The sequence below is a fragment of the Pinus tabuliformis genome, chromosome 9 (genome assembly GCF_031772625.1).
Source record: "Pinus tabuliformis cultivar Carrire ecotype Pingquan chromosome 9, CPIR1, whole genome shotgun sequence".
In the NCBI taxonomy this organism is placed as follows: Eukaryota; Viridiplantae; Streptophyta; class Pinopsida; order Pinales; family Pinaceae; genus Pinus; species Pinus tabuliformis.
This window is the reverse complement of record NC_142307.1, coordinates 144,647,178-144,664,306: the sequence shown is the minus strand read 5'-3', so window position 1 is coordinate 144,664,306 and position 17,129 is coordinate 144,647,178.

Below are 17,129 nucleotides of genomic sequence, written 5' to 3'. Positions count from 1 at the left end.
AGAAGAGACCACCATTGAGAGAGTCTTCATGGTTCTTTGAGAGAGAGGAGAAGCTTGCAAAGAGATTCAGGAAAGGAACCTCCTTGCTGAGGATTTTTTAGCACCATAGCTCAAAGAATTATCTTCAAGTGTTTATATTAATTTATTGTATTCAACTTCTATTGAGCATTGTTTGTCTATTTGTCTCTTCGTTTTAGTTCATGTTTGTATATGCAGTGTTTTCACTATTTGCAATGCTTTGTTTATATAATTATGTCCACTAACAACACCGACTCTATCTGTGTTCCTTTTGCAGGGAATAACCAACTGCTAAGGAGGTGTCTTTTGGTACACCATTGCTACAAAAACATTACCACAACACTCACACCGACTCTACCTGTGTTCCTTTGCAGGGAATAACCAACTGCTAAGGAGGTGTCTTTTGGTACACCATTGCTACAAAAACATTACCACAACACTCAATTTGAATTAATGAGATGAAGTTCAGTTTGTTTGTGTTGATTCCTATATTATAGGAGTGTAGCTAAGTTAATTCAAGTTAGGGGCATGAAGTTCAGTTGTATGTAGTGATTCCTAAATTTCAGGAGCCTAGGTTGAGTTAATTTCAATTGTTTTCAGTTAAACTAGTTCCAACTCTTGGAGGAACTAGTTGGTGGTGAGTTAAGTAGTGAGACGTCAGCCTAACTCAGAGATCATCTAGTTAACTAATCAATCAGCTAATAATTAGCTCATGCATGCAAAGAATTCTAGTTCACCAGTTGTGGTGGAGTTTCCAAGGCACTTAACCATCAGTTGTAGACTAGTCTTCAGTGTATAGGTGTTGCATGAAGTCAGATGATGAGCATAAGGAATTGCACAATTCAATTAGAGGAATTTCCTGAATAATAGGGGTTAATTCCTTAAGGAACAACGCAAGGAAATAGGAGCTCAAGCCGAGGCAAAATTTGACTAAGTCTGGGTCAGAGGCCTTCAGTGAGCAGAGAGATAGGTTGTTCACTTATAGGGTGAGCTCAGTTGAGCAAAGAAATTGTAATACATATCTATTAATTTGATTAATGCAAGCAGGCATTGGGGTTTTTAGCATATTGCTTTCCCCATATAAAAATACTTGTTGCATGTGTGTTATTTCTTCTTGCATGTCTAAGATTTTTGTTCTAAATTTTGAATTAATGTTCGCAGAGCAATAGAGTAGGTTTGTGTCTTGTGATTTTGATTAAAACTTCATGAGAAGTTATAAATATACAACCTAATTTATACATGGTATCAAAGCACGATTTTCCAAGTTGTTTCTCAAGAGGTTTGAATTTTGAGTTCAGTGCGGCAGGATTTCTTGAGAGCTAAGAAGATGGCCTTCAATGGACTAAGGCTAGAGTATGCCTTGGAAGGCACCTCAAATTTTGTTGCATGGAAGGACCGCATGGAAGTAGTATTGGATGACAATGGATTGCTTGAACATGTCAAGACAGATATTCCAAGATCACTATCAACTGATGTCCAAGACCTTGCACAACGGAAGAAAAATGTATCCAAGGCGAGCGAAATAATATTGGAGGGAGTATGGGATCATATTATCTCGAATCTCCATAATAAAGAAACTTTGTTCGTAAAGTGGAAAGCACTGACAAAATTGTTCGAGAAGAGTAGTGACCACAGGAAGCTGGCGTTCAAGGATAAACTTCAAAATATCAAGATGCAAAAGAATGACACTATTTCGCAGTATCTAAGAAGGTTCACACAATGTTGTGATGAACTTGGTGGATTTGTTGTTACTTTTGCAGAAGATTACTTGGTAAACCTATCCCTTATAGGCCTTCCCAAGAGATGCCATAGCTACCAAGATTCGGTGAATAGGAGGGAGAAACTACCAAATTGGGAATGCTTATGGTCTGATTTGGTATATGAGGAAATAAGGTGGAATACCAGAGATGGAACCTCATCCAAAGAAGAGGAAGAGGACTTTGCTCTAGTCAGCAAAGGAATGAAGGCCAAGGGAAAGAAGTCCTGAGGTGAGGCTGAATCTAGCCAAGAGGGCAAGAAGAAAGACTTGTCCAAAATTAAATGCTTCAATTGTCATGAATTCGGGCACTATGCTACTAAGTGTCCACACAAAAAGTCTAGCAAGAAGGAGTCTATAGTAGCAGCAGCAGGTGAAGCTTTGGCTTCACAGTTTGAGCTATATTTCACCCTTATTGCATGCATGGCCAACACTATGATGTGGAGTGTCTGGTACTTGGATTCGGGTGCCTCGTTCCGCATGATTAGGTGTAGAGAGTTTTTCAGTGACTTGGAGGAAAAATATTTGCAAATGCACTTCGAGATGGGGGATGACGGAATGTATAACACGACCGGGATTGGTATAGTCATCTTTCAGAGGGAGTTACACTCCCCCCTCAGGCTCAAGAATGTCATCTTTGTTCTGGGCCTAAAGAAAAATCTTATCTATGTTGCATTTTCAAAGACGTGGTTATGGTGATCTTCAGCAAAGGAAAGGCATTTCTAAGACGCATAGCCACGGGACAAGCGAAGTAGATCGAGGTTCGAGTCAAGAACCTGTATGCACTTGAGGTAGAAGATGCATGCACAACCTTGAGGAGCAAGGTAGAGACTAGAGATATGGTGGTTGAGAGGGAGCATGTTAGACCTCTCAACATGTAGCCTCAGAAGGAGCCTTAGGAAGTTGTGGAGCAACCACAAATGGAGAGGAAAAGAGGAGGAAGTGTGGAGACATCCACTAAAGAAAATACCTCCAGTAAGGGGACAATTCGATCCAAGTGGGAAGAGGGAGCACATGCAGCTATACCTCCAGGAGTGAGGTGGAGCGATGTAGATCCTTAGTCCAAGAGTTGCAGAAATTTGGGTAGGGTCCATTGAGGCATTCTCCTCATGGATCATTACCTTGCTACGGGGGCCCACAATATTCAGTAGTAGGAGGATCAATGTCAATCAGATACTAAGGAGTGAAGAGAAGTGTTGATAGCAGAGTAGGAGGCTCAGTAGTAGAGTCAACAACAACATTGTTTTCCCAGTAGACAGTTGTTACACAGTACTTTGTCACTGTCTCCCTATCAGTCACCCTACTGTGTCAGGAATTCACAATAATCAAGTTCATGCCTTCTGAGCTGGCCAAAAACCCACTTTTCTAAAGTTTTCCTCATCAGCGCGTCTGTTTCTAAAATACCCGCGATGACTGGCGCTTCATAACAGACCGCGTGCGCTACCAGCGCGGAAGCACACGACTTTCCCGCGCTGATCGAATTTCATGACCAGCGCAGCCTCTGTTTGTATTTACCCGCGCTGACATGGCCCTTTCCATTATGTCTTTGCGACGTCAGCGCGCCAGACCAGTTATGCACCCGCGCTGATCCAGTTTGGGCGAATTTGTTCCAACAGCCAGCCTTCCAGATAACTCCAGACCTGGTTGTTGGCCTTGTGAGTATCGCCTCCCTTCTATGGCATGTCTGTTCGACCCTTTGCAACTACTTCCCTTGAAGATAAGCTCATCCTTCCACCATTCAAGGAGACTCCTTCTCCTATATAAACCTCTACCATTACCATGAGTAGCTAGTTTGGAATAGCTTGGATTGTGTGGAGCTTATAGTGCTCAGATTGCTGCTACTATAGGTAGTTGGTGTGATAAGTGTGGAAGTGCTTGATAGCTTAGGGAAGGTTGTTTTGTGTTGCTTGTGTGAGAGAGAGAGTTTCTTGTCTTGGGAGAATCATTTCCAAAGGTGAATGCTTGAGAGACTTGCTGACTGGCCCCTCCTAAGAAGGATATCGACGTCAGAACATTTGGTTGTACTCTTCTCTGCTTGATTAATAATAGATGACTACTATTATTGTTCCATTCTCATTTGTCCATGCAATGGTTAATGTGAATTACATCCTTTCTGACTGATGTATAGTTGCTTTTATTAGATTTCACGCTTGTGTTTGTCTCCTCTTCGTGTGTGCAGGTATCTATTCGCAGAGATTGCGGAGGATCGTGACCAGCCAGAGCGAAGGAGCGAAGGTGGCATCTCTTCATCAAACAACAACGCTTGAATCCAAGTAGGTGTTCTTTGCCTACCTTTTAATTGCAATTAGGAACTTTCATAGTAGCATTGATTGATTGTTGCTAGACCCATTCTGGGCTAGTAGGGATCGCCTCTATCCGTAGAGGGGATTTGCCTCTCCAACAATTTGGCGACTCCGCTGGGGAGTTCAGCCTTTTGTCTCTTGTGTCCATTCTTGTGTTTGAATTTGATTGTTCTCTCTTTTCAAGATTTGGGGATTGATTCTCTGCTTGTAGACTTCCTGGGTCCATCTGGGAAGTGTCTTAATTGTTTAAAGAGTTTCTACCTTTGGTTTGGGAGCTTTTGCTTTGATTCTACTCGTTTTTTACCCTCAGCGCGGTTTAATTCAAAACAGACGCGCTGACGTCGCATACCTGCTTCTTTGTTTTCCCTGTCATCGCGCCTGTACGACTAACAGTCGCGCTGACCTCGTTTTTGAGACAGCGCGCTTAATCCATGTGCTTCCGCGCTGACGGCGCAAAGTTGCTACAGGCCTTCTCTTGTCAGCGCCGAGTTGCTGAAGGCCACCCGCGCTGATCCTGTAGAGTTCATTTTTGTCCAAATTAGCCTCCTGAACCTGTTGCTTTGACTTTCCCCTCTTCTCTCCACTTGGTCTATGACTTGTTTTTCATTGCCTGAACTCTGAGGTACTTGTTTGCGAAGTCTTGTTCCACAAGGTTTCGTTTTTGCTCATTTTTCGGTTTTGCAAATACCTTCCTCTTTGCTTTCGCTGCTTGGTTTGTATTTCGGCCATCACTTTTACAGTTGCTGGATTGTGTTGAATCTCTAATTGACTGGTTGTAACTCTCATCCTCCGGGTGTTTGCTCTTCTCCATTGATTTCACACTCTAGCCCTAGGGCATCTAGTGGCCGTGTGTGTGTCAAGCCTTCCGTAGGGATCTTGTTCTCTTGTTTGACCAACCAACTTCAGATTTGTTTTTTACACTTGTTCAGTGATTGTTGAAGTGTTTTTGGTTGTGTTTCCGAGCGGTTTTTGCTTCTTCCTTGTTTGAATTCCTGTTTGTCTTGCCGAGCTTAGATCACATAGCTCGTGCGGAACTTGGTTTTTCCTTTTGATTTGGAGATCTTTTTTGGATGTTTTGGGAACTTTGTGTGCTTTCATTAAGTGATTTGCTTGGTGTTCCTGTTCCTCAAAATTCATTTGGATGCTTTGTGCCATTGAAAGAAAATCAAACTAGTAGCTTTGCTTTCGAGAATTGAAAAGGAAAAGAACATTTCATTGATTCGCATTTTCAAAAGAAAAGTTTCCTTTCCTTGCTTTTAGCTGCATTAGGTTGTTTGATTGCTCGTGTTCGTTTTGTTTGATCAAAAATTCTTTACCTTCTCATAGCTAGAATTCATCGAACGAAATGGTATTCTTTGGCATGTAGTTTGCATCTAGGTAATTGTGAGAGAACACACGATAGGACCTGAAATCGAAACTTAATTCAAGATCAACCACAAAATAAACTGAATAAATCTAAAATTGCATTGGAACTTAACGCAAATATCTAGAGGTCTAGGCTAGAGACGTGTTCCGGTGTCGTTAAACCTAGTCACTGTTGTTTCACACTACGGTTGGGTGATTCCTCCTTTTGTGACTTGATAGTGGTCTAACACGGACTGTGCTCCCACGTACCGTCACGTATATAGGGAGACCCCACTAGGCTCTTATCCTTTATCCATAGGAAGTCGAGTCTGTCGCCTTGTGAACTGTAACGCACCGAACACAGCATTCGGGAAGATTGACTGCAGTACGGAAAGTCCTTGGCTCTCATACGATTGCTAAGGTGTATAAGCAGTTTTACGGGTCGCTTGGTAAACCCTTTACCTAGAGTCTCCAGAGCAGTCACTTTTGATCCTTTTCGGACTCCCTAAATGAAAAGGTGCCTGTGAGCGTCTTGTCACTTCGTGCTCATTAAACATTCGAAGGAGACTGGAGTCATATTTTTGTCCTTTTCTCGACTCTTGAAACATGAAAAGGTCAAGTTTGGTTCTTGTGTCTTAAAATTTATTCGGCCACAATAACATCACCTGGTTAGATCTTGTGTGCGTTAGTTTTGAGTAGGGTCTTTATCGTTAGTTTTCTTTAGGTTTTCTAAGGGGTCTTGTCATCCTGGCTGACCCATCAACTCCCGGTCCGAGTGATCAAGGTTCTCCATCTTCTGTTGCTCCAGAGGTACCAGTTGTAAGCGATACTCTTCCCATTGTACCGAGTATCCATCCTATCAACGTACGTGCCCCGGGTGACGAAGATTACATAGAAGATTGGAATCCTATCTGGGAGCCTGACAGCGATCATACCCCTTGTACTCCTCTCTGTATGTCGTCTCCGATGTCTACTTCCCCCATGGATGAGACATCTTCCAACACAGGTGAGACACCCGTGGTGACAGACATTGAAACTCCGATCCCAGCTAACTCTCCACTCCCTCCACGATATCAGTCAGTGAGGGATAGGATAGCTGCTAGAACTACTTCTACGACTATATGGGATCCTAGTCTTATTGCCACCATGGGGCCCTTTATTTCGCGACCTCTTAATACGCCTGTTACTTCAGGTCTTAATACGCCTGTTACCTCAGTTCCTACCAATCCAACCGTTTGTGTAGCGCACTCGACTCCGGTCGTCAGTGCTGTGACAGCGTCCTCATCTACAAACCCTGGGGCTGGTCCCTCTTACAGTCAGGGCAAACCAGGGGTCTCGTCTGGAGTCATCGATCCTGCACAAAGTGCTCAGCCCTCTTCTGGTGGTGTTCCAGGAGCAGGGCTGTATGATGCCCATGGGCAGCCCATTGTGGACCCAGATTACCAAGGTCCACTCTTTTATTATGATGCTAACGGTCAGTACCTCGAGAACGTTTCATCCCTGCCTCGTCAACCTTTCGTTGAGAACTCGGCACCATTGGACGTTACGTATGATCCCGTTACTCATACTTTCCGAGGGCGCCGGAATCCTCCTGGACAGCCCCAAGGACCGCCAAATCAAGGCCAGCCGCCTTATGTGCAAACCCCTCAAGGGCAACCACTTTATGGCCCGCCTTACCCAGGACAATCTGGGGGCCCGCAGGGACAACCCTACCCGGGACAACCCTCGGCCGTTGGGGGTCCGTCGTTTTCATATCAGAGTCAACCTTCTGGATATCCAGGGCAACCTGGTACCCAGCAAGGTTACCCAACTGGACAACCAGGGCAGCCTTACATTCAACAAGGCCAACCCGGTTTCCAGCAGGGGTACCCACCTGGACAAACTGGGCAAGTTTATACTCCTCAAAATCAACCAGCAGTCCAGCAGGGATATCCTCTTGGGCAGGGGGGGCAACCCTACTTACAGCAGGGCCAACCTACTGCCCAGTCTGGTCATCTTTCTGGGTAAGGTGGGCAACCCTACGTTCAGCAGGGTCAACCCACTACTCAATCCATGCATCCTTCTGGGCAAGGGGGGCAGCCTGCTATACAACAAGGCCAACCCACTGCTCAGCCTATACACCGAGGGGGGCAGCCTGCTATACAACAAGGCCAACCCACTGCTCAGCCTATACACCCAGGGGGGCAGCCTGCTATACAGCAAATCCAGCCCTCTGTTCAGTCTGTGCACCCTGGGGGGCAGACGGGCCAACCTTCTATGCAGCAAGGTCAACCCGCTGTCCGCGCTAATCATCCATCCGGACAAGCTGGCCAACCTCAGGGTCAACCAGCTGTTCAGCCGGCTCAGTCATCTATACCGCAAGGACAACCCTTGGTGGTCCACGGAAAACCTGGCACCCAGCAGGTTCATCCTGCTGGCCAGCCAGGCCCATCCCAAATCCAACCAAGTCAACCTTCGGGCCAGATGATCCAAGCCCAGCCGGTTCAGGGACATTACTCTGGGCCTCAAACTCAAATGGGTTATCAAATGCAAGGTGGGCCACAGCCTCAACCTTCTTACCAGATGCAGCCTCCCTATCAGGCTCAGTATGGGGCCCAACAGTCATATGGCTACCAGCAACCCCAGGGGCAAACTCAGTTTGCTCCTTATCAAAATTATAAACAGCCACAGGTCGCTCCTTACCAAAATTATCAGTATGCCGCACCTGTAGGGCAAGTTTCTAATACATGGGGAGCTGGGGGGCAGACACAGGGACAACTGTCCGCATATGGCCAGAATCCGTATGGGCAGAACTCCTATGGGCAAGGTCCCTATGCACCAGGCCCTTTCGGGCCGGGTCCATCTGGACAGAGCCCATGGGGGCAACCACCACCTGGTTGGAACCCTAATGTTGCCTCGAATCCGCAGCCACAAATGTCCTTTAACCCTCAATTGCCATTCTTAGCAACGTTGGAACTGCCTGATGTGTCCAAGTTAACAAATGATCCTATTTTGCATAATCCATATTGGCCACCGATTCCAACCAAAATACCAAGTGATTGTCCAAAGTTTGATGGCAAAGCTGGTGAAGACCCTCAGGCCCATGTAATGACTTATCACCTTTGGTGTTCATCGAACTCATGGCTTGATGATTCTATCCGGCTCCGCCTCTTTCAGAGAACTCTCACTGGTTCAGCCGCTAAGTGGTACATCGAGCTGAATCGCGGCATGTTTCAAGATTTCAACTCGTTGGCTATGGCTTTCTTGACTCATTTTCAGTTGCTCATTCGGTACGAGACTGGGACACATCTCCTCATGTCTCTCAAACAGGATACGGTTACGCACATCTCTGATCATATACATGAATGGCGTAGGCATCCTCGCTTGATCAAATTTTGGATTCCTGATCAACTCCTGACCGATTGGTTCATGACTTCCTTTGTCCCTAAGATTGCAAAAGACATCGCAATGGGAGTGTGTGTAACTGAAGAGCAAGAAATCGCGCGAGCTCAGTACCTCGACTTAGTGTACTCTCAGTCGGGTACTTTGTATGAGTATTTGCCAGACGCCCCGAGGCTTGGACAGCCCAAGGCTCCACCAAAGCCTTCTGTTGATGGAGTCATTGGTTCTGTGAATTCGTCATCAAAGAAATCGGCCGCGAATCCTGGGAAGCAAAAACAGAACGCCTCTAACGAAAGTGCTTCTCAGGGCCAATCAATTTCTGGGAGTACCTCCGAGGTAAACGTCGTTCAGTCCACCGCGGCGGACAAATCCTCAAAAGGGAAAAAGAAAGGGAAAGCTAAAGATAAATCTGGATAGCCCAAGCAGGATCCCCTAAGCCTCCCTCCGAGGAAGGAGTTAAACAAAAACCTAAGTATCCTTGTCTCACTTGCGATGAGGATCACTATACCAAGGATTGCCCAAGGCGGTCCGAGGTTAGTCGACTTTTGAAAGGTGCTCCGGGGCCTCTTGTTGTGCTAAAAGAGCCTTTCCCTTCCCAGCAGACCCAAATGGTGGCAGATCCCTCTCAATCCTATTCCTCGTTCGGTTCTCAAGTGTTCATGGCTGGAACGATCCCCATCCATGTTTCAACTCGAGTGAAAGATTATCCATCTCAAGCCGGGAAAGAGCCGGAGGTTCCCTCCAGCGCTCCTCCGTCCAGTTCTGGTCCCCTTCACATCGAACGACCCAGCACTGAGACGATCCCCCGACCCCCTCCCAAAGGAGTACTCATGAAGTCATCTTATAACCCCAATGCTCGTGCTGCCCAGCACTATAGCATTGTCGAGGACTTAGCTCAGGCTCCGTCTGCTATGTCCGCGTTAGAAGTCCTTCAGAGCTGCCTTTCCCAGAGGAAGTCCTTGCTATCAGCCATTGGTGGCATCGACCCGGCAGATTCGGATTTAATTTCTTTTGATCTCGAGGGTTTCACACAAAGACTGCCTCACCAAGTGGCTTTCCTTATACAGGTCCTCATCAAAGGCAAAACGATTCATCGTACAGTCATTGATGAGGGTGCCTCGACCTGCATCATGTCTGTTGCTTGCTGGAAGGCTATTGGTTCTCCTGCTCTGAGCCAGTCTCCTACGACCCTGGAAGCTTTCGATGGAAGAGAATATCGTCCATATGGTATCCTCCCACGATTGCCTATCTCCTTATATTCGTGTAATAACTTCATTAGTTGCTGTGTTTCAGCATCTGTTAGATCAGGATTTATGTTTAATGTCTTACCGGGTTCAATTTCAACTGTTATGCTTTTAGATGAGATCGTGGTCAAAGTTTGAGATGAATCTTCAGGTTCAATCTTTTCTTGTGCATCAGTTTCAAAAATTGCAGTTAATTGATTGTGTGTTTCAGCAATGACAGAAGAAGGCTCACAAATAAAATTATTGATTATCTCATCCTCTGTATTGTCTTTAAGAGTTAAAGCTTGTCCTATAGTTAGAATCGGCTGAACAGCATTATCATCATAATCCATCCATATAGAATCTTCATTATTGACTACTGGCGTAGCGTGAGGATAAAGAGTTAATTGTTTTGTTTCATAACCATTAGAAATTGTCATTGAACCAGATCTGCAACTAATAAATGCATCAGCTGTGGCCAACCATGGCCTTCCTAGAATTAAGGGATGTCCCCCCAGCTTTGTTTTAGTTTGCAATACAACAAAATCAGCTGGATATTTCCAGGATTCAACTGAAATGAGTAGGTCTTCAACAATCCCTTCTGGCTTAATTGTGGAACGGTCAGCTAACTCTAAGATGGTGGGTGTATCTCTGATTATGTTATTCAGCTGTAACAATTGTGAAGTTTCTAGAGTCATTATATTAATTGCTGCACCTAAGTCTACCAGAACTCGGGGAATCATTGCTTTACCAATCTGAACTGTGACAGTAGGATGGCCAGGATCACCATATTTTACAGGAGGGGCTTTTCCGGACATTAATGCAGACAAGTCTCCCATCACATGTACTGTAAGGGGATCCTTGGTTTTCCTACCAGGTTTCTTAACACAAATATCCCTTAATGTTTTGGCATAAATTGGTACATCTCTTAATGCTTGTAAAAGTGGAATTTTAATATACAAATTTTGCAATTCCCCCATAAAATTAAAAGCAGGTGTTTCAGCTGTTTTGGTTAAAACCAAACGCTCGGGGAATGGTGGTTCTGTTAATTCAACATTTTTGTTAGGAGGTGGTTGAGCTTCTTTTTGTTTCTCGGTTTCATTTTTATCTGAATCAGTTATGTCATCAATAATAGGCTCTACTATTCTTCCAGATCTCAGATGAATATCATTACATTGCATAGTAGGGAATATAGACTGATTCTGAATATCAATGACTTGCACAACTTTATTATTGGGGTTAGGATTTGGTTGCACAGGTAGTTGGGGTCTCATTTGGTTGTTTGGCGGAGCATTTGATGGCAGAGAGAGTGATTGTTGGAATTGAGGCATTTGATTTGGGTACGGGAGTGATTGACTATTCCAATTTGGGTTCCAAGGATTGAAAGGAGGTGGTTGCTGTGGAGGCCAAGGAGTCCACATTGAAGGATCAACAAAGGGAGGGTTTTGCATTTGCATGGGTGGGAAATTCATTTGATTGAAAAGTGGATATTGCATTTGGTTGAAGGGGGGGTAACTTGTTTGGCCAAAAGCAGAATAATTGTTCCAACGATTAAATGGCATACCAGAGTTCGTACCTTGCCCTTTAGGTTGCCATTGTCTTCTTTGAGTTAGCAGGTAAACTGCCTCAGCTTCTTCTTCCGTTGGCTGCAACGCTGCTTTTATTCCTGGTAGAGATGGACACTGTTCTGTCTCATGATCTTTCTCACAAAGGGTGCAAACTGGTACTTTATCTCTTGGGCATTCCCTTAGTGGATGCTTGTCTCTACATTTCGGGCAAAAGACAGCCAGAGTTGCTTCTGCTTCGGCCTGCTTCTTCTTAACCTGCAAAGTGTCAATCTGCGAAGCAAAAGAACTTAACATTTCGGTTTTAAATTCTTCAAGTAAATTACCTATTTCTGTTCTTGTTGCTCCTCCATTGGCTGATTTCTGCACCCTTGAATAGGTGGAGTCTCTTATTCTGTTTCTTGCAGCTCCCCTAGAGCACCTTTTAGCAAGTTCACAAATCTCATCATATGATTCTTTGGATATATCTCCCTTAGCAAGCATATTTAACATATTTAAACAATCATCCCTTAAACCTCTAAGTAATATTGTTTTACGAATTTCCTTACTTATATCCAGATGATCGGATCTCTGTATGTTGTATTGCAGCCTTTCTATGTAGTCCTCCAGACTTTCATCCGATTTTTGTGCCATATTGAATAGTTCATCCTTCTTCTCTCTCGTCCGGCAGTAGTCTTGATATTTAAGCAGAAATTTTTGTTTCATTTGCTCCCATGTTGTGATTACCTGACTTCCAAGGCTCATGAACCACCTTAAAGCATTCCCTTTTAAGGTGGCTGGAAACAGCTTCAACTTTTGAGCATTAGTAACATAATCATAACTTCTGCATAAAATATCAAATTCAAAAAGAAATTCGTCAGGATCCTCAGTGGATAAACCATGAAAGTTAGGTAGAGCAGACAATGGGATATTTTTCATTGTTCCTGCAGGAAGATCACTGATGGGAAATCCTAAGGTAGAAAGGGAATTTTCATCCCTTCTTTCTTCTTCAGGACCTGCACGTCCTCCTCCAAAGAGGAATGCATCATTGTTATCTTCCATCGTTGGCCCTCCTACTGCACTTTCTCGATCGTCAAAATCCTCTATTGGTTCTTCAATGTTTTCTACCGGTCGTCCAACGCTTTCTACTATTTCCTCAATGTGTCCTACTGATCTGCTAATACTTCCCTCTGACTCTTCAGCGCTGGCTACTGGTTCTTCTGTATTTTCAGGACCCACAACTTCCTCTGTTCTGTAATCTGACTGAGGAGATCGCTGAAATTTTGATTTCCGAGAACTTAATCTTTGTGATGATTTAGCCTTCGATACAATCTCGTCAATAAACGTTTTTCGTCCTCCCCAGCCCTTGCCACCTGTGCGGTTATTTTTCTTCTGGTTTCCTCGTCCTCTCATGCAATCTGCACATTAAAAGGAAAAAAAAATGAATGCTTTTGAAATCTATAATTACCTTCCCCGGCAACGGCGCCAAAATGTTGGTCGCTCTAATTGTTTTCACAATTCGAGCTCCACATAAATTGTCAACCCGAGAAGGTCTTTTTATTTCAAAGATAATAGCGCACTGGATATGCTCAATTTCAAAAGCAGGATCGATGTTGTAGTGAAAGAAAGACACACACCTGTTAAATTCATTAATCTACTAATTCACACTCTACTTAATTAAAGCTGAAGTCAATTAAATTATAGCAGAAACGATTTCTCTGTTATAGCAAAGGAAAATCAATCTACAAGGAAAGAAATCATTCAACCATAGCAGGAACAGGACCCTATTCCCTGGTGAGGAACTTCAGCACCTGCTGCCTGGCACTTAATCACACTGTAAGAAAAGTAACTTCAAGAGATCAAGACCCTATTCCCAGGAACAGGAACCTTCAGCACTTGTCCTCTTGTTTCTAATCACACTGCAGGCAAAGGAAAGCAATCAATGGGAGCAAGACCCTATCCCTTTATGCAGGGATCTTCAGCACATGCTCTCAACATCATTCACTCGTGCATTCAATACGTGTAGCGCTAAGAAACAGAGTATTTCAAACCATGTAACTAGTGTTTCAACAACAGAATTAAGGGAAGTGCAAACACATAAAGAAATAAACAAACTACAGGAACCAAAAGGGTGAATCTTGTGAGGAAGGCGGGCCCTTTCCTTCTCACAAGATTCCCCAGGAGAAAGAATTAAATTGGAACGCTCAAAAGAAGTTTTTATTCATCTGTCAAAGTAACTGATACATTACAGAAGGAGACTAGCTCCAGTTCTCCACAATACTGTCCTGTAACTTACAATTCAATCCCCCTCTAATGATGATGTCTCCTCTTTTTAAAGAGGAGACATCATTTACAATTTACATGAGAGCGAATATCTCGATTCTGTTTTCTTCTCCAAAACAGGACTATTCTGTTCTTTTAAAAAGAGATACTGTTACAACCGAGACAACAGAAGTGCTATCTTCAGGATAATCCAGGTAACCGTATCTTCGGGCTGCTGCTACTATTCCACAAAAAGTTCTTCCAGAATCGCAAATTACGCATAACGGGATTTGCGTGCTTGACGGCTGTTTCAGCAACTGAGTTAGCTGTTTCAGCAACGGGGTCAGCTGTTTCAGCAACGGAGTCAGCTGTTTCAGCAACGGAGTCAGCTGTTTCAGCAACGGCCGCTCGTTCCCGACAAGGCATATAACTTATCTGCGATCTTTGACTTGTGTTAGCAATAATGCACTTCAATTAATGATAAAATATAAGAGTATTGCGGAATTAAATGTAAGACAGATTAATCATATAATAAAGAAGAGGTTTCTATATACCTTGGGATAAAGTGGATGAAAAAGACATTGAAGTTCATAGTTTAAGAGTAGAGTGGTGTCAAAATATATAGCAAAAATGGTACATAGTGGAGTCCTAACACCACCTTCCAGCGTGCGATGTCATATGCTTTTCATGATATTCGACACATCGTACAGCCTTACCTGTATGACCTCCCAGCTCATTCAGCTAAGTGTCAAGACCATCCATCTCATCTACGCGAAATTTTTCTCCGCTGTCGACACTACCGTATTCGACTCAATCCGCATAAGTGTGTCTTCTGCGTAGAATCTGGCCGACTGCTCGGTTCATTGTCTCCCGAGAAGGCATCCATCTGGATCCCCTCAAAGTCGAGGCCATTTTGAATCTTCCTCCCCCTGCCTCTTTGCAGCAATTGCAGAGCTTGCAGGGTAAAGCAACTTTTCTCAGACGTTTCATTCCGAATTATGCCGAGGTGGCTAAGGGTTTCACACGGTTATTAAAGCGAGACACACCCTTTCGTTGGGATGCTATCGCCCAGGAATTTTTCGAGCGCCTTAAATACCTTCTTGTCTCAGCCCCGCTCTTAAGACCTCCGAACTACCACCGTGATTACACTCTCTATCTAGCTGCCGCTGACACCACCATCGGCATGGTTCTAGGGCAGGATGATGATGCCGGCACCGAGCACGTTATCTATTATCTTAGTCGCAACCTTCTGGATACGGAAACTCGCTACGCACATGTCGAGAAGTTGGCATTGGCAACTGTCTGCGCCGTCCAACGATTCCGACATTATATCTTGTTGCGCACAACGACCGTGATCTTTGACTGCAACCCCATGACCTACATTTTGTCGCGTCAACTGCTAGGGGGCAAATACTCGAAGTGGATTGTAATCCTCCAAGAGTTCGACTTGGAATTCACTGCGGCCAAGTCTAAGAAATCTCTGGTGTTTGTTGAGCTGCTCTGTTCCTTACCATCTCACTCTGCACCATCTCGTCCGGAGGAGCATATCCCGGATGAAACATTATTTCTCATCAGCACCCTCGACCCGTGGTACGGGGACATTATCGTATATTTGCAGACGTCTTCCTTCCGTCCAAATGTATCGAAAGATGCTCGATGGCGAATTCGTCACCAATCTCAACCCTATCGCATTTTGGGCGATACCCTGTACCGCCTCGGCGTTGATTCTATTCTCCGCCGATGTTTGACTCTCGAGGAAGCTGAGCGGGTATTGAATGACTACCAGTCTGGTGCTTGTGGCGGTCACATGTCCGGATATGCTACCGCCCAGAAAATCCTCCGTGCTGGTTACTTTTGGCCTTCTATTTTCAAAGATTGTATTCTTGTTGTTCGCGCATGCCATGAATGCCAAGTATACCACCGGAAAATGCGTGCTCCTCCTGCACCACTGCACCCTGTTGTCACCTTAGGTCCATTTGCCAATTGGGGCATCGATTATACGTCCTGTAACCCTCGTTCGGCCGGGGGGCATGGGTACATCATCGTTGTCGTGGATTATTTTACCAAGTGGGCCGAAGCGATGCCTACATTGAATGAAGACGGTTACACAGCGGCGCAGTTTTTATTTAATCATGTCATTACTCGTTTCGGAGTCCCTCAGGCTATCGTCACGGATCACGGAAAGCATTTCCGTAATCACATGATGACGGAACTAACGACCCAACTAGGCTTGCGTCAAGATAGTTCGACACCGTACTATCCACAATCCAACGGTCAAGTCGAGGCCGTGAACAAAGTTTTGATCACTATGCTTCAACGCACCGTCAATACGCACAAGTCTAATTGGCATCTGATGTTGTTCCCAGCCTTGTGGGCCTACCGAACTTCTGTGAAGGACGCCACCGGTTTCACTCCGTTTCAGTTGGTTTACGGACTGGAGGCCACCCTTCCCGTCGAGCTTGAGATTCCTTCGTTGAAATTAGCTGTCGAGTTGCTTCCCAACACCACTCCGGTGGAGGAACGGCTTCTTTACCTAGAACTGTTGGACGAGACTCGTCGTTTAGCTTCTCTGGCTATCGAAGCACAAAAGAAGAGAGTCAAGGCTCACTTTGACCAGAACATTCATCCTCGTTCCTTCGTTGAGGGAGATCTAGTACTGCTCTATGATCAAGCTAAAGATAAGCTGGGGGCAGGAAAACTCGAATCCATGTGGCTAGGTCCCTATATCGTGAAGAGAGTTTTACAAAAGGGCGCATATGAGTTGATTGATTACGAAGGAAATCCTCTTGACAAGCCCCGCAACGGGCTTTATTTGAAGAAATATTATGCATGACTTCGTGCACTCAGTTTGTACATACGCGTGTTTAGTGTGTTTTGTGTGCATGATTTCATGTTTTGCTTTGGTGTGAAGGCGTGTTTGCCTCTTATTGTGTTTTCTCCTTGTGCAGATGTCTAGTGCACCTTATGTTGGTTTCGCTGATGGCGCCTGCCGTAGTACTTGCAATTTGTCCTCTGCGGCATGGGCAATCTATGATCCTCACGGAGAGTTGCTAGATCTTCAAGGAGTCTGCCTCGGTCGTACCACTAATAATGTTGCCGAATACAGTGCCGTAATTGAGCTACTAGCCGAAGCAGTTGATCTCGGCATTCGTGCAATGATGGTAAACCTCGACTCCCAGCTTGTCGTTCATCAACTCAACAAGCGATATTCCGTCAGAGACCAATGTATCCTAAGGTTGTATCTACGTGTCAGATTGTTAGAAAGGAATTTTGACTATATCACATATCAACATATTCC